At 36.9% G+C, this 25,640-nt stretch overlaps 1 long non-coding RNA gene and 1 pseudogene across 1 annotated transcript in view; one reads left to right on the forward strand and one right to left on the reverse strand.

The window, feature by feature from the left end:
• The window catches only part of LOC109547644 (uncharacterized), a 105,582-nt gene extending 91,883 nt beyond the window's left edge, over positions 1-13,699 (forward strand). The window contains exons 15-19 of the long non-coding RNA XR_002173538.3: positions 1,105-1,231; positions 1,925-2,094; positions 6,314-6,404; positions 10,118-10,265; positions 10,960-13,699. This is a non-coding gene — a long non-coding RNA (uncharacterized lncRNA). The remainder of the gene's footprint in view (positions 1-1,104; positions 1,232-1,924; positions 2,095-6,313; positions 6,405-10,117; positions 10,266-10,959) is intronic.
• Positions 13,700-21,803: 8,104 nt separating this feature from the next.
• On the reverse strand, positions 21,804-22,136 carry LOC101332837 (large ribosomal subunit protein eL33 pseudogene; annotated as a pseudogene).
• Between the last annotated feature and the right edge of the window lie 3,504 nt (positions 22,137-25,640).

The raw sequence follows: 25,640 nt of genomic DNA on the forward strand, positions 1-25,640 counted from the left end.
CCCTTTGGGACGTACTTGTGTGAAACTTTTGTCCACAAACCCAGCAACAGAAGTTAGACCACAGTTCTTTATTGTTTTTAATTCAAAATAAATTTGCCTTTGAAACTCCATCTCAGTTATTCCTGGAGGCCTCTGTCCTTCTGCAGGTTCCACAAGAATATGAGCATGTCTTGAGGTATCTAGAAATTGGGGAAACGACTCTCTTATCTTTAGGCCAGCATGGTGATGTGACACCCAGTATCCTGTTAGTCCCAACCAGTGGGACTTTTCATGTAGCCAACTTAGGAATTTTCTTGATGCTCCAAGACACAGTCCGTAGAGTTCATCCTCCTCTGGAGGACATGCAGCCATTCTTCTGTGAAGGCTTTCCACCTCTCTGCAGGTACTCTTGGGGTGAGGCAGAGGTCACTCTTGTTTGGGGAATCCAGCGATTTTTATGCCTGTCTATAAGGGAATCTTCTGTCCTTCCTCTTAGCTGTTCAGACTACCTCCCATCCTACTTGCTCCCCTTAGCAAAGCACTCTAAAAGAGCTTGGGCTTTTAGAACCCAAATTCCAGGAAAGGAGTGATTTTAACCACCTTCTGTTTTCCATCTGGAGTTCAAGCCTTCCTTGTGACAGGAGAGAACAGTGAGACCCACCTGCTTGTCACAGGGAAAGAAATATGCAAAGAGAACTAAAGTAAATTTCCATCTCAATAAATATCTCATACTTTCCATTGTGAGCTGCTTTTCAAAAACTTTGGGAAGAAAAACCGAGTGTGCCATTACAGTTGCCTTATATCTCTAATCCCTTAAAGCCCAGAATTTCTTCCCTGCTCTGGTGAGACTGTCAGACTCTGCCTGAAGCTAAACCTCATGGTTAACTTGATATGGTACTGACGTTGCTCTTTCTCTTTTTATTCAAGTATTTGTTATTGTGCAAAGACAATCATATATAGCATTTATGTAATAATGATATAGAAATTAAAATATTTTAGAGTCTGGTATTAGGTAATTAAAAAGATCTCCAAAACAATTTGTTTATTAAATCCTATACTTTGGGTTTCTGCTTTCTCAGTGAACATGTATCTTCATAATGATTCAGTTTCTCCTGTTTGTTTCAGGCAGGCAGAGTTATGTACAAGGACCTACGTTGTATAGGAGGCTTGGAGGAAGAGTGGACGTCAGATGCATCCCAGGAGTTTAACTTAAAACCTGCCTTGGGGGAAAGGCTGGAAGAGTAAAACAGAAGTGAGCAGAAATGTTCTAGTTGGGTCTCCAAGGTGCATGCCTGAATAAGTGTGTGTGTCTGTGTGTGTGTTCGCATACATTCATACCTATAAAGAGAGAGTTATGTGCATAACACTATAAATGAGCCATAATTCCATAACCATACTCATTTTTGGACGTTCTCTAGGGTTATAAGTACACACACTTTCTCAATATTTACCTTTGAATGAGTGTATTGAATTAATGGTCTCAAAGGATATATTTGAACAAGGGAAGTGTCATCACAACACCTCACTAATTTGGAAGTTGTTTGTCAGACAACTGAATTATCTGTAACACAGCTAAGAGCGAAGAGCAAAACAAAACAGAAGTCTCAGGACACTTCAGCACTGGGCACTTTATTTATGAAAGCATCATTTTAGTCTGTTTGCCCTTATGTTACTTACAATTCAAGTCAGCCAGGTTTTTTGGTTTCTTTGATGAAAGGACTTAAATTTTGGAGCCAGAAGGACTGGGCTTGAATTCAAGAAAATTAACCCTTCTGAAGCTGACTGAGGCTCATTTTCTTCATCTGTAAAGCAGAAATAATGGCATCTAACCATAAAGTTATGTTATGAGAATTAAAGAACCTAACATATGAAAAGAATCTAATGAAACCTGATAGATACAAAGTATTCTTCAATCATGATTTCTTTTTTCTCCTTCTTTTCCCAGCCCACAGCAGATGGAAAGCAGGAGATTTTAAAGAGGCACAGAACAACAACAGCAAGAAATGAGAGATCCTTCCTGACCGTAAGAGGTATCAAATAGAAAAAGCAGCTCAAAAACGCCATGATCCTTACTCACGTCTGAGGCCATCAGCGGGTCCCAGGAACCAGGAAAAGGTGAAACTATACTTAGCACATTTCTCAGAAGTTTGTGAGACAGGCCAGAGACTGTAGAACTACTTCTCCCCAAAATAAAGAAGATAAAGAGAAAATGTTGGGGGTAACTAGTAAAACCTTGCTCAGGATAGAGAAAAGCCGAGGTGAAGCCGAGGCGTTTGCATGATGAGAAATGGTTGTATTTGAAGAGCTCAAATTCAACTCCTTCCATGTAGCAGAGGCAGTGATCCCTTTCAGTAGAGGGCCAGATAGTAAATATTTTCAACTTCGTGAACCCCGTGAAGTGTCAGTCACATAGTCTTCTTGTGTATGTGTGTGTGTGTGTTTTGCCACACTTTAAAAATGTAAAAAACATCCTTAGCTCACATGATGTATAAAAAAAGCAAGCCACAGACCTAGCGCTGGCCCACAGACTATAGTCTGCTGACATTGGGCAATGACGTACTGTACAAGATTACAGTCAAGTGCCTTTTACAAAATTACATAAATTAATGAGTAAGGTGTATATGTCTGCATTCAGATCATCCCACTAGAAACAAAACTACACTGTCATTTTAAATAAATGCATTCATTGGGGATTACTTATGTAAATTTCCCTCTACTTATAAACTGGATTTTTTAACCAGCCAAAGTGATGAATGTTGAAAGTAGGAGTCATATACACATCTGAGAAAAGAGTAAAAGCATATCACATAATAAGAGCCGGCATTTATTGTGAAGTTACTATGTGTCAGGCACTGAATTTGTAGTTGCTCTGGACTGAATTGTGTCCTCCCAAAGTTCATGTGTCGAAGCCCTAAACCCCTACTGTGACTGTATTTGGAGCAGGGCCACTAAGGAAGTAATTAAGGTTAAATGAGCTCATAAGAATGGAGCCCTAGTTCAGTAAGACTGGTGTACTTCTAAGAAGAGGAAGTCACCCCAGGAGCGCCTGTACACAGAGAAGAGGTCGCAGCAAGAAGGCTGCTGTCTGCAAGCCAGGAAGAAAGTCCTCCCCGGAAACCAGCTGTGCCAGCATGTTGATCTGGGGCTTCCAGCCTCCAGAACTTTGAGAAAATAAGCGTCTGTTGTTTAAGCTACTGGGCTGCAGTATTTTGTTGGGGCAGCCTAAGCAGACTACTACAGCACTATTTGAGTTAAATCCTAAGATATCCTTTAAGGAAGGCGTTATGATTATCCTTACAGAGAAAATCTAGAGGCAGAGAAAGGTTAAGTAACATGCCCAAACTTGTCTAGTTAGTCAGTGGCAGAGATGGGATTTGAACCCAAGCAACATAATCCAGGGCTTGTATTCTTTCAACCAAGGTGAGCAGGTGACATTGATGCTTTTCTCTGCTTTTTATTAAGGATGGCTTCCCACTTAATGAGACAAAACCCATAGGAATTACTAACTAATGTAGAACAGTGGTGCTTACTTTAGCACATGACCACCTGATATAGAGGGCTTCTCTATATCTTAATCATACAAATTTCACTGCTTCCAAAAGGAGCAAAACAAAGCAGAGCTCAAATAGCCTATTGCTCGGCTGGGTGGTTGTTGGAATCTGCCCAAGCGAAGAAGTGTGAAGCAGATTTTATTTCTCTCCTTATGCCTTACATAATATATACGCACTTACAATGTACACCATGGCCACTTTAGTATAGACATTTTTATATAAACCATTGTTTTTGCAAAATGTGATGTATACTAAAGATTAATTTTCCAAAATAAACTGGTCTTCCAGAATTTTATAAACGTGAAGGGGATAAAGCAGACATACCCATGCGAGCCAGCCTTTATCTTGGCAGTCCTTTTTCATCCTCCCTCTCTCTCCTCTGTTGCTCCTGGTCTCTGAACTTAGAATCCAGCTTTGGCTAATCCTCAGCAGTGTTGCACTAGAGAAATGCTCAGACTTCGATATTAACCCTGAACTGAATTAAATTATAACTGATTACACAGTTGAACATTGTTGCAGTGATGGGAAAACCATGGCTAACATGGGCAGGAATTATCATTAAAGGGTCCCCATGCTGTCAACTCTTCTGCTTACTTGCTCTGCAGTTTCATAATCAAAAATGTAACCTACATGGTCTCGAATGGACTCATCTGAATATTCTGAATGAAAAATGCCAAACCAGAATGCCTCAGGAGAGTGAGCAAAAACTCCACGTAACAAACTGGCCCTCTTTGGACTAGTAATAGATAAAATCACATTCATTTCATTGAGTCCCCAAGAGCTTGTAATTTTCGTCATATAGAAATGGCTTTCTGAAATGTCTAAGCAGGCATCTTTTTATTACTTTTCTATAAAACATTCACTGAATACTGATGATAAATATTCAGTTGGATTATTGTGGAAACAAAGCTTGAAATGTAAGTATTAGACTTCATCATTTATTAGAAAAGGAGAACATTTTTGAGAAACCTTAATTACATAAGCCTGACTGACTAACCCAGTACAAAAGTAATTAACTTTATCATTTTTTTCTTCCATTCTTACCTTACAAGATTGATATTCAAAGATGTTAAATCTGTGATGGTTGTCCTTTGTTTGATGCTGAAAAGCAATGGAGCTGTGTGACTGTTGTGTATGTGTGTAGAGTTAAGCGTAGCTTGTGTTATTGATAGTATCAACAATAAGAACCAATATTTTTTCATTCAACTACCAACCCTTAAGAAGCACCAAAAATGTGTTGAGCTACTTAGCTAGCTACTTACGATATACCGGTAAATAAAGCAAGGAACTCTGCCCTTGGGGAGCTTACTTTCTACAGGTGGGAAATAAAAAATGAGCAATGAGCATGACAAATAAGTAAATCCTATTGTATAAGTAGTTTTGGAGGAAGGTTCTAGATAATTGAAAATGGCCCATGGCAGGGCTTGGTGTTTTGAGGAAAAATAAAGTGGCTGGTCTGATGCTGGAGTGCTATGAGCAGGGGGAAATGGCAGGAAATGAAGTAGAAGATGAGACTGAAAAGGTGGCAGGACAGATCAGGTAGCACATCGTAGGATGAGTTACGGCATGGGATTTGATTGGATTGGATTTGATTTATAGTGTGATGGGAGGGAGCTATTAAAGGGTGCTCAGTGACAGGTGATGTAATATAACTCACATTTTAACTGGATCACTCTGACTCCTTTGTGAGGAAGACCTTAAAGGGTCAGTGGAGTGAAAAGGGGCTCATTTAGGCAGCTGTGCTGGGGTCCAGGGGACTAGAGGGGCAGTGGTGGAGATGTGGTCAATTTTGAATATAGTTTGGAGAGAAGCCAACAGGCTTTTCTAATATGTGAGGAGTAAAATGAAGAAATATTACTCAGCCATTAAATAAAAAAGAATCTTGCCATTTGCAGCAATAGGATGGACCTAGGGGTTGTGGTGATCATTTTGTAATGCACAAAAATATTGAATCACTATGTAGTAACCTGAACCTAACATAATATTGTAGGCCAATTTAATAAATAAAATTAAAATGAAAGGAAAAAATATGAATTTATCTGTAATAAAAATCACCTTCCCTTTGGCGTAGGGAAGGGGCATGGAGAAGAGAAATGTAGTAATCCTTCTCATCCACGTTAATTATGACCACAAGCCCAGGGAACTATACATCCACAGAAAAATGTGGGCAGCACTTTAGTATCATGCAATTTTCAGGGACAGCCTTGTCTTTTTAAATTCATAAAGAAATAGACCAAAAAGGCAGGGTGAGTGGTAGTGTTCAGTTTTGCCTTTTTCAAGGATAATAAAGTTTTAGATGCTTGACCAAAACAATGTGTTTGGTGGATGTGGCCCTGGAGCCTATATTCAGGCTACAAGCCCATCTTCTTTTAACACTGACACTATTCTAAAAGTATATTAACTTGAACACATGACACCTTTGGAGAATGGAAAATAGATTTTTGTGTTTGGCCTAGTAGGAGAGTGGCACAAATGAAACTAGAAAGACCAGTTGGAAATTTTGCAGCTATAAGACATGCAGTTTTAATGCCATGAATGCTAGGTCACCAGAGGGTTTTAAACAGGAGAACAGCATAGAGAGATCTGTTCTAGAACAATCCCTCTACTGAACTAACAGATTACATATTTATACCCATGCTTTTCTTTCTAAATTTTCTTGTAAGTGACCTCCTGTCTACTAGATGATGAGCAATAGCCAACTGCCTGCCAGAGGAGAGTTTGGGTTGGTATACCAGAAATGCAAAGAGGCAAAAAAGTAAAATTTCGTGTTTCTTTTTCTCCAGAATAGTTCTTTGAAGTTCACCAACCCTCCCATCAATACTTTTGAAAGACAAAACAAGTTCCTTTGCAAAGGTTGTATTTTATGGAAAGAAGGTAAGAATCTTGAGACTCAACAGCAGGACCTTATTAAGGCAAGGACTAAAGTTTATTTAAAAACTTTAAACTGGAATAAGGGCAGGAGTACACAGTAAGAGTCACTTCCACTGAGATGAGGTGTCCTAGGAGAGGAGACTTGGATGGATTGGTATTTTGGAGGAGGGCAGGGCCAGAGAGGGTGCCTGACTGTGGGAATGCAGTGGTTGTAGAGGTGATTGTTTGGGTGCCTGATCACCAAACAGGGGTGATTGTTGGGGTGGGGAAGCTGGGTGGGTGGTTGGCCACATGCAGACGAATGGAGTTGGAGCAGAGTCAAGCACAGCTGTCTCCAGTTCCACTGAGCGAAGACAAAGCCCAAGAACATCCACCCCAGGTACTGAGCAGCACAGCTCACCCGTGCTGAGAAGCCACGCTGCCTATTCTCATTGCTCTTAGAAAGGCCATCCATTGACATGGCGTTACCTGGATCTACCTGTCTGTGCATCACTGGAGCCAAAATTTGCCATTTGCACTGCACTATCTGGACTTTTTCTTTCAGTAGGTTAAAGTACTCATAGGCCCTTGGGTACAGAGTATGGAATCCTTGAGGAATTAGTGCTGATGAGCAAGGGAACATTCCCCTCCAACCCCAGCACCTAAACTCCGGGTCAGTCAGGACAGTGGAGTTAACTCAGCACCACTCCCTTCCACGGCCACTGTGCTCCCTTTGGACTGCAGTAATGGGGAGTCCGGTTAAGAGGCAATGAAGGCTTGAACTGAGGCACGGGAACACCGGAGAGGCCACATTTTCAGAAAAACATGTTTCAGGTTTGCAGTTTACCAATTTCAGGAATTTTCCCTTGAAGATTTTAAAACCTAGGCTGCTTTCCCCTACTATCCATGTAATATGAAATAGCTTTTACATTGGCATGGGAATTAAAAAAAGAAAATTAGTCTAAGCAAAACATAATTAGAAAGATAAACATACTTCCTTCTTAAGCACATGATATATGCAAAAGCCTAATGGAAAATATTTTGCAGTCTTTGCTCTTCAGTATTATCTGTGTCACAGCTACCCATTCCCATCCCTCCCTCTGAGACCCATTAGAGCAGATAATTATGAGTTGACTAGATACAGGGAAGAGTCAAATTAAGCAGTGATATAACCAGCAAGAGCTATGCGAATTCTTTCCCTCCCACTCAGCAGATGGTTCTCTGATAGGCTCTTTTGCAAGCTCGTGGTTGGACACCATTTGGAAATGCAGTCAATTAATTTCTGTGAACCTAGGCAACTGCGCAGCCTAAGAAGAGATCACCAATAGCGTCCTTCTCTCTTCCTTTCTTCTTTCCCTCCAACCTTCTGTCCTGGGAGTCTGGCACTGCATTAAGATGCTTGGCATTCTGGTTCAAGGTTTAATTTCTGAAATCTTCCAAATCGCTCACTGCTGGCACTAATGGAAAATCTCATATTGTATGGAGGATCTGTAAGGCTTCACTACAGAACATCAGCATTCTATATCTGATCACCTGACAGCATTCTGGTTGCATTCACAATAACTGCCGTATGTAAAACATCGTTCTCTCTCCACCTGTGTAAGTACACAAAAACTTCTCTAAGACATTTTCTTTTCTAGTGTAAAAGTTGGAGAAAGCACGAGTAAAATTCCCAGGTATATATCTAAACTTTCCATAATGAGTTAGTTCTTTATAAAAAAAAAATTTAAGCATATTTAAGCCAATTTAAATTATATTTCCCCCCAAGCACATTTGTATACAAAGCTATTCTGTAGTCCATCAAGAAAAATAATGTAGCCTACATTTAAAATTATTTTCTAGGGTTGGGAATGAATACATGTCAGTCCCACCCTTATTCTCTGCCAGATCCTGCTTGTTGCAAAGCTCCCATTTGTAAGTCTGTTGGTTGAGAAAAGGGGGCTATTGCTGAAGACTTGAGAATATAGAATTTCACTTATGTTAGCATAATATTTTGTCACAATTTTTTGTCCAGTTAAACCTAGTAACTTCATCAGCAGTGCAACATATATGGTTTTTATCCACTTAATAAAAAATATAGTGAAGCAGTTGAAACAACCTGAATGCTTAATAGACAACCTGTTAAAATAAATTATGACACTTCAGCTTAGCAGCATATTATGCAATTATTACGTGAAAATTATAATTATTATAAAGTTCTGCAGAGACATAAAAATGCTATAATGTTGGAAAAGGAAGCAGAATAAAAAATTATATCATTCTGTAATTACAAATATGAAAAAATTATGGAAACATTCATAGAAAAAGAGGAACTTGCTTATTCATTAAGATGGCAGAATGGTTGTTAAACTTCTTCTTTAAAACGTGTCCATTTATGGGTCTCCTGATATGATGCACTGTGGACGGTATGACATCACTTATGTCCGTACACCTGCTAGCAATGCATAAACTGACTGTAATCATGAGAAAACATCAGACACACCCAAAATGAGGGACAGCATACAAAATAACTGACTTATACTCTTCAAAAATATCAAAGCCATGAAAGACAAAGAAAGAATGAAGCCCCATTCTAGATTACAGAGACTAAAGGGACATTAAAAACTAAAAGCAATGTGTGATCCTAGACCAGAAAAATGAATTGTGACAGGCTCTACTAGGACTGGTATGCATTTGCTAACTTGAAACAAAACTCATTTCTTAACAGAAATGATTGAAATTTTAGCCCACACCCACTTATAACAAAACATTTATGTAGAAAATAATTCAATTACTTATCAGATATTTTATTGTAAAAATTCAGTGTTTAAATATAATATGTAAATGTTGGTGATGTAACAGTAAAGCTTTAAATTTCAATAAGTACTCTTTAAACTACTTTATTATAAACATTTAAATTTTATTCTAACATTTAATTATATTTTTTCTTTTGCCTTTCTGATTTTTTATAATCAAAATTTCTTGAAATGAACTAAGTTGCTCTATGTTGCTGTATATTTGTCACAAAGTTTAATAATCTTTGTTGTCCCTGTCGATATTCCAGGAAAAGATAGAATAGTAGTAGTCTCACAACGGCAAATATTTGGTCAGATTATTGCCTTTTCTTGGCTCAGTGATACTAAATTTGTAACATATTGAACTTCCAATGGCAACAAGTGATGTTATTCCTTCTGAACAAAATAACCAGAATAAACTTTTTCATATTACCTGATGAGAACAATCCAGTTGCAGTTTGGCTAAAAAAAGAACAACAGCAACAAGAAAAAAAAACAAAGGAAACCTACTCATGTCCTTATTATTACGTTACATGAAGGCTAAAGAGAAGAAGACTCATTGTACTGTAACTCTTTTCCTGGATTGAAATTTTCTGTATAAATTGGGCTTGGGATCCAATTTATTCATATAAATTATTCTTTATTTTGCCTTATAGTCAATAATGTAGCTGCCATTTCCATTTTGTATGTGACAACTGAGTCTGTTTTAATTACCCTAAAAGCAAATCTAATGGGTTATAATAAGATTTTAACAAAGATGTCACTTTGCTCTGGTGGATGTATTTTCAGTTCAATGGTAACAAAAATCCTACCCTAGTACCTTACTTAAAAAATTATTTAAATGTTTTGTTTTGTTCTTTTGGATTAGCTGTAATTGCAGAAAAGTCTTCATAGCCCAGAATGGCAATTGTTACAGCTGTGATTGATTTGACAGGTTTAAAACTGCACCCTCTTCTCATTCAGATCATCTTGAGACCAACAACTCAGATTTACTGTTGGGAGTTAAGAGTTTGCCATGGTATAGAGTGAAGATGATTTGATTGCCACAGGAATTCAGCTTCTGATTGGGGCCTTGCTGTGTTCTAATCAACGAAACTAATGAACTATATATGTAAGTTTATCTACTAGGAAGCCTTGGATTTTTCCCTGAGCCAGTGGTAATCAAGTTTGCCTTGCCATTGCTCATACTTGATCACTAAAAAATCATGTCTATTCGTGCCCGTATTTAAAAAAAAAAAAATCATTGATTCCACGTATATGCCTGTCACTTGCTTACCAAATACAAACGAACCCCACAGAGTTATATCACATCAACCTCCTTTAACACATAGTGTAAAGTACAAAACTTTCCCTGGAATCCTTCCTCTTTTCGGTGACATTGTTTTACACCTAAATTTGCATTTGTTCAGGGTGGCATGAAGAAATTTATTATAACTAATATTTATGCATAATTCCGTATTTTAAAACATAAAAATTATTATTAGTTTTCTTGCTTGAGAGTATTTGACTATTTTACTTAACAACTCTTTATTAAGAAGCTGTTTTGTGCCAGGCACCATGTCAAATACTAGAAGATAGCAAATGTGGAAATGGACAAAGGGGAAGATTGCAGAGGAAAGGTGAATAACTTTATACTCAACGTATACATTATATTGATTTATCTTGTTGATAGAGTTATAGATGTGGTAAACCTGACCTATAACCATAAGAAGACAACAAATAAACATATACATACACTTCTTGGTTTTATTAGTTAGCACTTAAAAATAAAGTATTGAAGCTTTTCCTTCTCTCTTGGTTCATAGAGCTCACTGTATGAGATGGATTGAAACTCTAAGAAGATACCAAGTAAGTACCAACTGTACCAAGTACCAAGTGCCAACTGTACCAAGGTACCAACTGTAAGTACTATAAGAAAGTCTAGATCATGGACTTACTTATGTATATTTTTCCAGAGGACTAGAGTTAGAAAGGATAGGACATTGTGGGCTGAATGAGGCTAGAAATAGAAGGTGGAGTAGATTTCAAAGTAGAAATTAAGGTTTTTGCATTAAGATCTTGAAAGAGATTGTTATAGAAAAAGCAGACAAAATCCTTGCTCTTGTAGATTTCACATTTGAGGTTTAATATTACAATCTGTCTTTGCCATGAGACAGGGAGTGGTTTTTCAAATTGTTAGATATTCAGTAATACAATGGAAAATAATATAAAGCTTTTGCAAAACAAAAGGGTGACTATTGTAAAAGATGCAATATTTCATGTAGTCAATAAAAGTGATATGAAAGAACTGCTCAGATCACAACAAACCCAATGACAAATGAAAGTCTATCCATCTAGACCAGCTAATAACTGAAGAAAAGGAAAGGAAACAAAGTTGATGAATAATAGGTAAGTAAAATAGAATGACTTAACCATCAAAGAATTTTAAAAGATCACGGGAAAAATTGATGAAAACTAAGAATTCTTTTACAGAATAATAAATGAAGTAGGAAATCCTATACCTCTATAATATAATATTATGAGAAAAAATAAAAGCCCAATCCATCTACTAACATTTGATTAATTTTATTTAGAACTAACATGTTATAATCTTATTTTTATTAAAAGTAAAATTAACTTATTTTATAATTTACAACTTTCTGACTTTTACTGAGAAAGTCTTGGTAAAGCCTTTCCCCAGCCCACTCCCCAATATTTACTGTTACATCAGTCTCTGATATATGAATTGATTTTAAGTGGCTTTTGCCAAATACCAATGATCAAGAGCCTTCTTTATCTATGTGTGAACAGCCTTCTCTGCCTTCCAATTTTGAAGTCCACCTGAGACAAAGTTAATTTCACTTTCATTTTGGATAAGCAATTTGCAGAGTTGCCTACATTTTCTATTATCGTATTCATTTCACTGGATCATAACAATATCTTTTGTGTTTAGCATTCTCTAGGCTAAAAAAAGTAAACAATTAAAATTCCTCAAACTTTAGTCTCCTCCATTTATCACATCTATGTATTATCATATGTGTATTTTCTATCATTGCCTAAGAAATTAACACAAACTTAGCAACTTAAGACAACATACATTTATTATCTCACAGTTTCTGTGGGTCAGAGTTTGGGCACAGCTTATCTGAATCCTTTGTTCAGACTTTCAAGGTCTTGACTGGGCACATCTGGAGGCTTAATTAAGGAAGAATCTGTTTCCAAGCTCATTCAGGTTGCCGGCAGAATTGTCTTCTTGAGGGTGAATGACCAACTCACATTCCCTGGCTTTTCACTGGCTGTCAGTTGGAGGCTGCCCTCAGGTCCTAGATGCTGCCTACAATTCCTTGTATGTGGGCTTCTCCAACATAGCCACTTACTTCATCAGGCCCACAATCTACAATGACAGAGTCTTACATAATACAATATAATCATGAAAGTGACATCCATCACCTTTGTCATATTTTATTGGTTAGAAGTCACAGGTCCTACCCACAATCAATGAGAGGCATTCCATGAAGGTATAAATACCAGTAGGTGAAAATCTTTGGGGTCATGTTTGTAGCTGACTGGTACCATCTCCCACTATGATAAACAAAAATATGTGACTCTGGAAATTAAAGTCCAATGTTTCATTAAATGAATTAGTCCTTATTTATATCATTTTTGGATAATCAAAACAATTATATAAATTTACTAAAAACAAAAAAGTATCTTATTTAGAATTTTAACATTTTTAGTATTGTACTTAACTTTTAAACTTGTCTGATTTAAATTTCTTGAAGACTTTGGATGTATTTAGAGATGATCTAAAACTGCAGAATATCACTTTTTCCTTCAAATAAACCTAAACCGAAGGGAATACAGGTAAACATTTTATAGAAATCATTGAAATGAACTATTTCAATTTCTTAGCTGCTGATAATATCTTTCAAAAATAAAACTTAAGTTTGTGGACTTGATTAAATTTATTTTAAAGTAGCAAGTAAATAGTGTATGCAGCCACAAGGATGAAGAAATGGTTAGTTAATAAATTAGCCTGGAATTAAAACTTGATGAAGAGTATTCTGATTTATATATTTATTAATTTTCTTAGATCAAAGCAAGAACACTAATTAATAGGGAATATTGAAAGAGTTTGCTTTATTTTCTTTATTAATAGTATATATAAAATTTTACACATGTTATTATGACTTACATATAAATTCTCTATAGATATTAGGAATAGGAATCTGAAGAACAGAGATGCAGATTCCCTGTTTTCAAGGGCAAAACATTTCAGGCAGTAGTTGAACAATTTATTGCAAAGAATTCTCTCTTTCGGATTGTGGGAATATAGTTCTGTCCTCTGAACATAGTTCCTATTTTATCTTATCTATACATTCTCGATACTATGTTGGATTGTTCCAATTATGAACAATATTAGATAAAAGATGGCAATGGAATAATACTATCAAGATGTTGAAGGAAAGCAACTTTCAATCTAAAATTTTATATGCAGCTCACATTGTCATTTGAATGTGAGATGAAATAAAGATAATTATGTAAATAATATAAAGTTTGACGAAAGTTTAGGAAACAGATCCCCATTTGAAAAAAGTCTTGTAGGAATATTCTGTAGCTAAAGATAAAAGAAGTTCCTGAAAAAGAAATGAAATAAGTTCAAGAAAGAATTTATCAAATCTTATTTAGTAAATCTAAATAAGTAATTACAGTTGACCCGTGAACACCACCAGTTTGAACGTCCAGGTCCACTATTACGAGGACTTTTTAATAGTAAGCACTACAGTACTACACAGTCCACAGTTGGTTGAATCCATGGATTCAGAACAAAGGATAAGGAGGAACCACGTATACAGCGGGCCAACTGTAAGTTATATGTGGATCTTCAATTGCACAGAGGGTTGACTCCATTGACCCCCATGTTGTTCAAGGGTCAATTTAACTTAAATAAAGGCTTTGGGACTAAAACTCCAAAGGATATTGGAAGAGGAAGAGTAATAAGGAAGATCAGGAATGATAAGGTTGTTATCAGTGGGAATATACAATATTGAGAAGCTTTAGGAATTTATTGGGTAAATGTAGGCCTAAATTCAAATAATCACCAGAATAGTAAAAATAGAAAATAAACTTTTAAATCAGTAGAAGAAATTTCAATATATCAGATAGACACTAGGACAGAAGAAAAAGTAAAAATAAAGCAAAACTCTGTGTGTGTTTGTGCATATACATTTTTGTGTGTGTTGAAAAAATTGTCTTAATAGAATGGTGCCTAGAATAAATATAAATGAGTTTAACATCAAATAATAGTGCTTTCACGTTAGATTTTAAAATCACTAGCATAAGATCCCACTAGGTATTTTAAAAATTTCTCTCGAAAAAACATGAGATTAAAAACAAGGTATTTAGGGCTTCCCTGGTGGCACAGTGGTTGAGAGTCCACCTGCCGATGCAGGGGACGCGGGTTCGTGCCCCGGTCCGGGAAGATCCCACATGCCGTGGAGCGGCTGGGCCCGTGAGCCATGGCTGCTGAGCCTGCGCGTCCGGAGCCTGTGCTCCGCAACGGGAGAGGCCACAACAGTGAGAGGCCCGCGTACCGCAAAAAAACAAAAACTAAAAAACAAAACAAAACAAGGTATTTAAAAAATTTCTCTCAGAAAAATATGAGATTAAAAACGAGGTTATAGTATTTTAAAATACAGTTTAAATTATTTCTACATACGTATGTACATACATACATAATATACATACAGAGGGATATGGAGAGAGAATTTATTGTGAACAAACACAAACACACATAGAATAAAAGAGCACAGGTGAATATTCCTAAAACTGAGTATGTACTAGGCCAAAATAGAGCCTCCATAAAAGAAACAACTTTATGCACATTATATTTTCTCACTATAGTGAATTAAAATTAGATATAATTTACACAATAATAGATTTTAGCAAAATAGTAGGATATATATGCGTTAAAGTTCTTGAAACCTTCATTTTCAAGCACTTTCTCACTAATTCTCCTCCCACAAGTAAAACTAGGCCCAGAATGTTCTATAAGTAAGCTTTACCAAAAATTCAAGAAATAGATGATCTGTATCTTACATGAGTTGTTTCAGAAAATATAGAAGGACAGAAAACTACCCAATTCATTTCATGAGACCAGTACCATATTTTTAAAAATTCAGCTCTGCAGAAAAAAAAGTTATGTTAATTTCATTTCTAAAAAAGTTGCAAATATCCTAAATACAACTGTGTGTAATTAAATCCAATAGAATAGTAAAAAATGAATTCAACGAGATCAAGCCTGATTTTTTTTTTAAGTGTAAAGATTTTCATAATAAAAAACCCTATAAAGTAAAATGCCATAAAATGAATTCAGGAGAAAAAATCCATGATTATTATAATATTTATTTAACAACATTTATTAAAGCATTCATACTGCACCAGACACTGTTCTAGGGCTTTACACATATTAACTAATGTAATTTTCATAATAATATTATGAAGTAGGTAGTATTATCATCCACATTTTAAAGATGAAACTGAAGGAGATTATTTAGGCCAGTTAAGTTCATCGCACTAGTTAGAGGCAAAGCTGAGATTCAAATACAGGCAATCTGAATCCAGCGTCCAGGTCTAGGTTTTTAATCACTCTTTATGCTGCCTCTTTTGTGATAGATGCTGAAAAATCATTTGATAAAGTTAAACTTTTAGTATAAACACACTAGAACCCTAGGACTAGAAGAAAACATTTTTTACATAAAAAAGCTATGTTTATAGAAATTTTCATATGTTAGATACATTTTTTTTTAATTTAAGGAATAAGAAAGAATACCCCCTACCACTCCTCCCGTCCAACATTTATTCACTCAACAGGTACTTGTTTGTCACCCACTATACTCCAAGCACTCTCCTAGGCACCGGGAGAAAAATAACACAGGAATGGGGAAAGAGAGTACTGGGTGGGAGTTATGAGTTTAAATAAATGGATCAAAAGGAAACATTTGAATTAAGGGTTAAAATAGGTAAGGTGGTGCTGGAGGTTCTGGCCAGTGCAAAAAATAAAAATACCTTTTAAAAAAAGGGACCAAAAGGTAAGAATAGAAGTGAAGAGATAAAAACTATTATTAGAAGGTGCTCCAGTCACTTACATAGAAAAGCTTCACAGAAAATAATTTATGTTAATAAGAATTCAGCAGATTTCCAAGAATTAAATCAACCTAAAAATCCATAGCACCTCTTTACATCAACAATAACAAATTAACACATAATACAAAATTAAACACCATTTATGTGAATATCTTGAGTTTAACTTATCAGAGAACGCATAAGACCTTCATACTCATGCATGCACACACACGCTTTAAAAACTCTATGAACTTTAAAGAAGATCAAAATAAGTGGAAAGAAACACCACTTTGTTGTCAGTTCTCTCCGAATTAATGTAGACATTGATTATTCAATATTCCTAATTAAAATTCTAGCAAGATTTTACCAGGGAATTTGAAAAGCTGATTCTAAAAAATATATTGAAAATCAAAGGCTCACAATTAGGTAAGGCAATTCTGAAAAAAGAAACCCAAACTATTGTATTAAGATGTCACAAAGCTATATTAATTAAAAGAATATGGCATTAGCATGAAAAAGATAAATAGAGCAATTGAATTGAGAATAGATTGTTCAGCAAATCCTTTTAAATATGAGAATGTAGTATATGTTGAGCTGGCATGAAAAATCAGTGGTAAAGGATAGAGTATTTGTTAAATCACATTAGAAAAATTGACTATGTAGAGAAAAATGACTTTGAGCCTACCTCACAGCATATTACAAAATAAACTCCAAATGAGAAAAATTTGAAGAGCAAATCTATAATTTTAATGAGAGACATGCCTTCTTCTTTATCAGTTTTTGTAAAAAGAGTTCTAAAAATGTCATCAGCCAACTAGTTTCCAAAGCATCCAAGCTCTGAATTGCAGCCCTGTGTTTTTCTAGCTCTTCTTGATATGTTTACATCTATGAGGAGGATAGAATTTCAAAGAGAGGTTGTATAACTCTATAAAAATAGAGAGAATTGGTTTAGAAGAGGCCATTAGATTTGGTATCCAGGAACTCCTCTGAAACTTTAGAGAAAGGAATTTCACTAGCCAGCTGGGGACACAGTCTTAAAAGCACCCAAAGCATCTTGGACTTTCTATAGGAAGACTCAGCTTGACTAAATATCTGGCAACAGACAAGCATTACTCACCAAGACATTGAGAAATACAGAACTGTTACGTTTATTTTTGTTTTATTTAGAGATGCAGACAAGCTCCTGCAGCCAAAGCAAAACTTGGAACCATTCTGGATTTTGGTCTCCGAGCTTAGGTTTTATAAAAGATTCAACAGTACTTTTGACAATCAGTGGTTTTCCCCAATGTCCTAACTAATATTATCTCCCTTCACAAAATAGGCTCTCACAGCCAGGCTATGGTAAATAATTCCTGAAAACACTGCCACTCCTGCCTCCTGAATTACTGTATTGCCATTTTTTAAACATTCTGGAACAAAGGCTCTACAAACCCAAGCTATTTGGTTCCATAAGAGAATGGGCCATAAAGAAAAGAGGTTGGGCTTCCCTGGTGGTGCAGTGGTTGAGAATCCACCTGCCAATGCGGGGGACACGGGTTCGAGCCCTGGTCCAGGAAGATCCCACATGCCAAGGAGCAACATAGCCCATGTGCCACAACTACTGAGCTTGAGCTCTAGAGCCCATGAACCCTAACTACTGAAGCCTGCACGCCTACAGCCCGTGCTCAGCAACAAGAGAAGCCACCGTGATGAGAAGCCCACTCACTGCAACTAGAGAAAGCCCACGCGCAGCAACGAAGACCCAACACAGCCAAAAATAAAATAAAAATAAATAAATTTATTTTAAAAAAGAGGTTTATAAAGCCATTATTATTATCATCATCATTTTCGTTATCATTATTATTATTTTGCCAAGGGCGTGGATTGTATTCTTTTCTCTCCACATGATTCATTCTTAATGGTAAGAGCTTTATTTTAGCAAGTGTTTTTGAGGTCTTTGGAATTTAGGAGTAAATACACAAAATAATCCATCCAACGTTCCAAATCATGGGTTGGAGAGTAGGAATTATTGTGGATGTGTGTCACCCTATAGAGAAACCTGTAGGTAATTTACATAAGGAAAATAGAGTTCATCTCTAGCAGAAGAGGATTTTCTCACAGCCTGGCTGCTTCGGGGAGCAGTCCTCCTGGAGAAAAGAACTGGAGGGCAGAAGTTCAGGTTTCCACTTAACATGTGAAAAATAAATTTGTAGTAGAGTTTTCAGAAGGAAAAATGGACTCTCTTTAGAGTATTGAGTCCCATGCAACTAGAGGTATTTAAGCAGGGGATGGGTAGTAGTAAGAGAGAAAAAAAAAACCCATAAAAGCTTTCAGCGGGTCCAACTGCCTTTCCATTGCTGAGAGTCTCTACTTCTGAAAATTCATTTGGGGGCTACATTCATTTGTATACTTCCTCATCACATATGTGTAATTCTCAGACCTTGAGGGCTGGTGGATTGGGCATAAACTTCAGTTTAAGTAGACAGCTTTGTGGGGGGACACATGGAAGCGTTCACATTTCCATGGAGCCCTGTTGAGGCATAAAACTAGGAGGAACACATGAGAAATGAAAGGCAGTACCGGTGTGGGGAACTTTCGTTGTCTTCCCTACATGAGAAACATGTGACACAAACAAACAAGTATATTGGTCAGTTCCTTGTCAGCGATTTTGTTTATACCATTCTTCCTTGTTTGAATCCCTCCCACCCCATCTCCACCCATGGAAATTCAACCAGTGTTCCTGTCCCAAATCAAATGGAACTTTCCCCATAAAATAACTCCCTGATTCATAAAATAAAATTAATAACTCCCTGATTCATGCTTCCCATATGTCTTTTCAGTTTTAGCACTTAATGGGTACTTCTCTTGCAGCCTTTAGGTTATTCTAAAAATATCTTTTCTTACCTACTGGAATCTAAATGTCTGAGGACAGAGAATGTGTCTAAGAGATCCTTACACCTAAAATGTGTAATGACACCTGAAAAGTGTAATTATCTACCTTATAGCTAGTACATTTCACTAGATAGATATTAAATGAATGGAAGAATGAATCAAACATTCTGAATAGAAGGAAAATGTCAAAGTTGCTTTGCTACAGCAGGATGCCTCTCTCCTTTTCCTTTGATCGAAACTATATGTTCTTTTTTTCAGACTTTGGGCTGGAAAATTATCCTATCAAGAAAACTATGAGGGGTACAAAGTAGGGAAGTTTGTTGAGGGCATATGCAACTCCATGAAATAGTTTCAAAGATCAAGGTACAATTTTTTCCCCTTTCAGGTAAGGAAAACTGTCTGTGAGTGGAATTAGAAAGAGGAAAAAGACCAAGTGAAGTTTAATCACTCATCATGAGTGGTATTAGAACCACTGAGAAAATTATCGAGAAAATGACTTTCCTTCAAAAAGGTAAACCCTGTCAACAGCAGGAGGTAAAAACCCCAGTCAACAGCACTGAGCGAAAGGTAAGAAGATTTCAAGCAACTTAAATACAAAGAAACTTTTTAAGACATTAGTGACTCTTTTCCACATTTCCATTAAGGTTCTATCCATAAAGAAAATATTCCCCTGTATTCCACAGCAATATATCTTATTTTTTTAAATATGCAGCAATGCCAGCCAACTAGAAGCTGAGGTGGAGACACTGAACAGCTACCTTGGCACTCGGTTCTTAACATATGTTCAAAGGGTTAAATTTTTCAGCAAAGCCAATAGGATGACAGCCAGATAAAACATTCACAGTCCTCAGCGTGGAAAATAATGTTGCCAGGCCAGGCGAAATATAATTTCTCCTATGTCTTTTCTCTCCAGGAAGTACTTCTGAAAAACACCTTTCCAGCACAATAGTCATTGAATCCAATTACATATTTTTAGACACCACTAACCATTCTTTTTTTATTTCTTCCATTTCACGAAAATTCTCCACATCTGGAAAGAACAGCAATGAAGAACAAGAACTGGTGCATTCATGCTCGGCTCCTACCGGGCATGTTTCGTTTAATTTCCTCCATTTTTATGACACTTTCCTATGCTGCTACTCCAGACGTTCAGTGAAACACCTCACTGCCGAGAAACTGTAGGGGAAGGAAAATCTAAAGAAAGTCTGACTGAAGGTCTGAGTGTGAGATCACCACACCATCAGCAGAGGCAACAGGAGCATATGTTTAAGCTTCTCAGAACCACTTCTCGGGGGTCTCATCGTGGTCTCTGTGTATAAACTCTGCTGCCTTTTGCACCGCTGATCCATTGCCAGACAAACTGGTGCGTTGTCCTACCTGTGCTTGTCTTCTGTAGCCTGTCTTCCTCCGTAATGTCAGAAAGGACACAAAGGGCCCTATCATTGATTCATTTTTCCATACTTCACCCATAGTGTCTGCAATCAGTTTTTCCCCTGGGCAGGTGAGAAGTCATTTCCTTCTATCTTTTCGTTTATTAAGAAGCAAGAACTAGCTATGAATACTATCTAGAGCATGGTCTGGTGGAGATAGGGAGGAATGAGATATGAGATACAGGTCAAAAATGGAGCTAGGGAGGAATGAGTTATGAGATACAGGTCAAAAACCGAGCCATGACCTCAGATTTAAGCATGATGGAGAAGAAAGGCAAGATTGGTGCCTAGAGAAGCCATCTGTTTAGAAAAAGATGTGAGGTAGATAAAGAATACTTAGCACCTCGTCTCTGCATATTCATTATCTAAGGAAAAAAAATTGGCTTTTGCTTATTTACAATATGAGAATGAGTTTCAAATCCTTGGCTAATAGGTGGAGGCAAGGTGGGGAGAGTCCATGAGGGTGCTAGGTGTCCACAATATGTGAGACAGAAAAGCACAAAATGGGGAGTGTTGACCTTAAACAAACAGACTGCCAGTTATTTCTCCAGCAAAAAATGGGTTTATTCAGGATCAGCAAAGAATTGCAACGGTGAGCCACTCACAAGTCTCCCTGCAGCAAGGAGAGGAGAACTCTTTTAAAGAGGAGAAGAGGAAGTTGGGAGGGCTGTACTAAACAAAGAGTCCATTGGAGGAATTGAGAGTGCCAAGTATAGTGGCTTTTCGTTGGCTGAGTTGTGACAGTCTCTCATTGGCTGAGCTCTTGCCAGACGGAAGAGGACGTCTTTCTTCTTCCTGTCGGGATCTGCAATCCTTGTAGGGTGGAGAGCTCCCCTTCTGGCTTCCTGACAATGTTTTAATCAAGATGTCTTTTTATTAATTTTTATAGGTGGTTGTGGACTCTAATGCCAAATTGTGACAATTCTGTAAACTTTTCAGGGAGCAACTCTTGGCCTATTTTAAATATCCTAAATTAACTTTTTCCTTCACTACTCGTTCTCCCTTACACAACCACACTGCCAGTTAAAAAGAGAACAATTTTCCTCTCATATCTCTATTGGTATAGGTGATAAATAAATCTCTTGATTGGTTTTTAAAATTTTTTTCTTATTCATCAAATATTTATTACCCTGTATTCAATCAGTACAGTCCTATGCTAGACACTGAGATCAGAATGGTTCTATTTTTTTATTTTATTTTTTACAAGGGAACAAATCCACACTTTTATTTATTTTTCAGTAAGTTTAAATCTTTGACGGGTACAGCAACACACGAATTCTGTGTCCAATGGCCTTAGTAGGAAGGTTGCTTCAGAATTTGGCATGAACCATGCCACTGTTTCCATGAGCACAAGTTATCTTTCCCCAGATTACTCTGTTTTTTTTAGGTTTTCCACCAGGAATTACTGTGTTGTCCTTTGCTTTGTATACATAAGCACATCTCTTGCCTAGATAGAATTCAGTTTCATCTCAAGCATATATACCTTCAATTTTCAGGAGACCTGTGTGCTCCCTCTGGTTCCACAGACACTGCTTATAGCCAGCAAGAATGACCTTGGACCACAGCCTTCCAGACATATTTGTTGTTTTAGAAGTCCTGCTCCCAGCAGGCCTCCACAGGGTCCAAGATGGTTGAAAAATGAAAGTATTTTTTTAATTTAAATTTAAATTTTTATTACGGAAATAACATTTAACATGAGACCTACCTCTTAAAAATTTTTTAAATGTACAATATGTTATTGTTGACTCTAGGTACAATATTGTACAGCAGCTATTTAGAGATTATTCATAGATACCTCATACAAATGGAATCAAGCCATACCTGTCTTCTGTAACTGGCTTATTTCACTTAGTTTGTCCTTAAGCTTCATTCATATGGTCATGCATTGCAGAATTCCTGTCTTTTTTAAGGCTAAATAATATTCCATTAGATGTATATTCCATAGTTTCTTTACACAGTCATCTGTTAATGGACTTTTAATTGTTTCCACAACTTGGAAATATTGTGAATAATGCTGCAATGAACATAGGGGTACTAAAACTTTTTGGATACTGATTTCAATTCTTTTGGATAAATTCTAGAAGTGGAATTGCTGGATCTCAAGGTAATTCTACTTTTATTTTTATTTGTTTCTTTTTAAATAAAAATTGTATGTATTTAAGGTGCACAGCATGGTGTTTTGAGATATAGACATATATATAGTGAAATGATTACTACATTCAAGTTAATTAACATATCCACCTCCTCACACAGTTAACATGTTGTTGTTGTAAGAGCACCTGAAATCCACTCTCTGAGAAAATTTCCAGTACACAATCCAGTACCATTCACTATAGTTACAATGCTGTAATTAGATCTCCAGATCTTATCCATTCTACATAACGGAAACATCATACCGTTTGACCAACAGCTCCCCATTTCCTCCACTTCCCAGCTCTTGGTGAACACTGTTCTACTCTGTTTCTATGTATTCAACTTTTTTAAGATTCACATATAAATGAGATCAGGCAGTATTTTTCTTTCTGATTCTGGCTTATTTCACTTAGCATAATGTCTTCCATTTTCATGCATGTTGTCGCAAATGGCAGAATCTCCTTTTTTTAAAGCTGAGTATTTCATTGTATGTACATACAAACACTTCTTTACTCAATCATTCATCAATGGACACTTAGGTTGTTTTTGTATTTCAGCTATTGTGAATAATGCTGCAATGGATATGGGAGCATAAAATTAAGGTACTGCTTTAATTTTCATTGGGTATATACCCAGAACAGGGATTTCTGGATCATAAGGTAGTTCTATTTTTAATTTTTTGAGGAACCTCCATACTGTTTTCCATAATTGGTATACCAGTTTACAATCCCATCAAAAGTATATAAGGGTCCCCCTTTCTCCACATCCTCCCTAACACTTGTTACCTTTTTTGTCTTTTTTTTTTTTTTTTTTTGCCATACGCGGGCCTCTCCCCGTTGTGGCCTCTCCCGTTGCAGAGCACAGGCTCCGGACGCGCAGGCTCAGCGGCCATGGCTCACGGGCCCAGCCGCTCCATGGCATGTGGGATCTTCCCGGACCGGGGCACGAACCCGTGTCCCCTGCATCGGCAGGCGGACTCTCAACCACTACACCACCAGGGAAGCCCCTTTTCTGTCTTTTTGATAATGGTTATTTAACTGATGTGAGGTGAGATCTCATTATGATCTTGATTTCCATTTCTCTGATGATTAGTGATGTTGAGCACCTTTTCATATATCTAATGGTAATTTGTATATCTTCTCTGGAAAAATGTCTATTCAGCTCTTTTGCCCATTTTTTATTTGAGTTTGTTTTGCTACTGAGTTGTATGAGTTTCTTACATATTTTGGGTATCAGATATATGGTTTTCAGTTATATGGTTTATCAGATTTATGGTTTTCAAATATTTTCTCCCATTCCATGGGTTGCCTTTTCATTTTGTTGATGGTTTCCTTTCCTATGTAGAAATTTTTAGTTTGTTTATTTATGCTTTCGTTGCCTAAGCTTTTGGTGTCGTATTCAAAAAATCATTGCCAAGGTCAATGTCAGGGAGGTTTTTCCCCTGTGTTTTCTCTTAGGAGTTTTATGGTTTCAGGTCTTATGTTTAAGTTTTTAATCCATTTTAGTTGATTTTTATGTATAGTGTAAGATAGGGGTCTATAGATCCCTGATTTAAAACAAAATCCTTCCTTTCCTTTTTTCTGTGCACCTTTTTTTCCTTTACTTCCTCATTTCCTCCATTCCTTTCTTCCTAATTTGGTCAACAAACTACTAGGTGAAGATGTGAAAAAACTGTCATCCATACAGTGTTATGGGCAGTGCCTAAGGGAGGCTTTGAGAATCTGAGTGAGGTACCAGAGTGTCTGGAGGCTTGGGTGCACTGGTGGCAGCCTGGCCTGGTTATTCGAGGATGAGAGAGTTGAGGAAGATGTCTGAAGGCGGAGGTGCGTAGTGGCATCTTATGTGAAAGACTGAAGATTGAGTGGGGTGAGAATGGCATGCATGAGGAGGAGTGAAGTGGTAGTTGCTAGTGTAGGGTATTCAGAAAGTAAGCAGCTTGAGAAGTTTGTCACACCGGTGGTGGAGAGATGGGGAGGGTAGAGAGGAGGGTGATGGTAGCTTTGATATGAGTTGAGTACCTATGAAGGTAAATAATCAAATAGTTATTTATGTTGAGAAAAATTGAGTCCGATTTATTGCTGATAGAAAAGGGAGTCACAAATATGGAAAAAAAGAAAACTAGAATGAGCCCTGTAATGTTAGATTAGATATGGAAATATTAATGTGAATTTATAGTTTTCAATAGATGACAAATAGAAAAAAGCAAGGAAGATAGGAAGGAAGGGAGGGAAGGAGGGAGGAAGGAAGGAAGATCTGGGGATAGATAATATAATTGTATATAACATAGTTCATATATATCCTAGCTCTGTCCTGAGAGAGCCTGGGAGCAGAGATACTCGAGTAGCAATGAGCATATCTTTCACTCAGATCTTGCTTTATAAATGCCATTCTCCACTAAAAGGAACCAGAGCTCCTTGGAGAAACTTCCGATTCCTGGACTGGGGAAGGGAAGAAACGGATGAGCCAAGAACATTTTGATGTACCAGAAAATAAAGAAGTGTTCCCCATATGAGAGAACCATGTCCAAAGATACACAAACCAGCCTGATATCCGCACTGGTCAAATCTGGGACAGTTTGAGCATTAAAATAAGTAGTAATAGCAACATATTATAATCAATTGAATAAAACAGAAATCCACCAGTACATACAGATATGAATGCATGAATAAGTGAATGAATGACTAAATAAGCAGAGGTGAAAGATTTTCATAACAGTGGAATGCCAACTAATAAATTGAGGAGAAAACTACAGAATAAGAAAATCATCTGGCAGTTATCACAGTAATAAGTAACTCAGCCAAAAACATCAATGCATGTAAAACATTTTGGTGAGAGTTAAATGATGCACAAGATATTTCTATAAATTCAAAGAACTTCTGCGCAAAATGCTTATCAATTATAAAGGTAAAAGAGAGGATCTTTACAACTGGGGAAACCTGGAAGAAACT

The sequence above is a fragment of the Tursiops truncatus genome, chromosome 21, assembly GCF_011762595.2.
Source record: "Tursiops truncatus isolate mTurTru1 chromosome 21, mTurTru1.mat.Y, whole genome shotgun sequence".
Classification (NCBI taxonomy): domain Eukaryota; kingdom Metazoa; phylum Chordata; class Mammalia; order Artiodactyla; family Delphinidae; genus Tursiops; species Tursiops truncatus.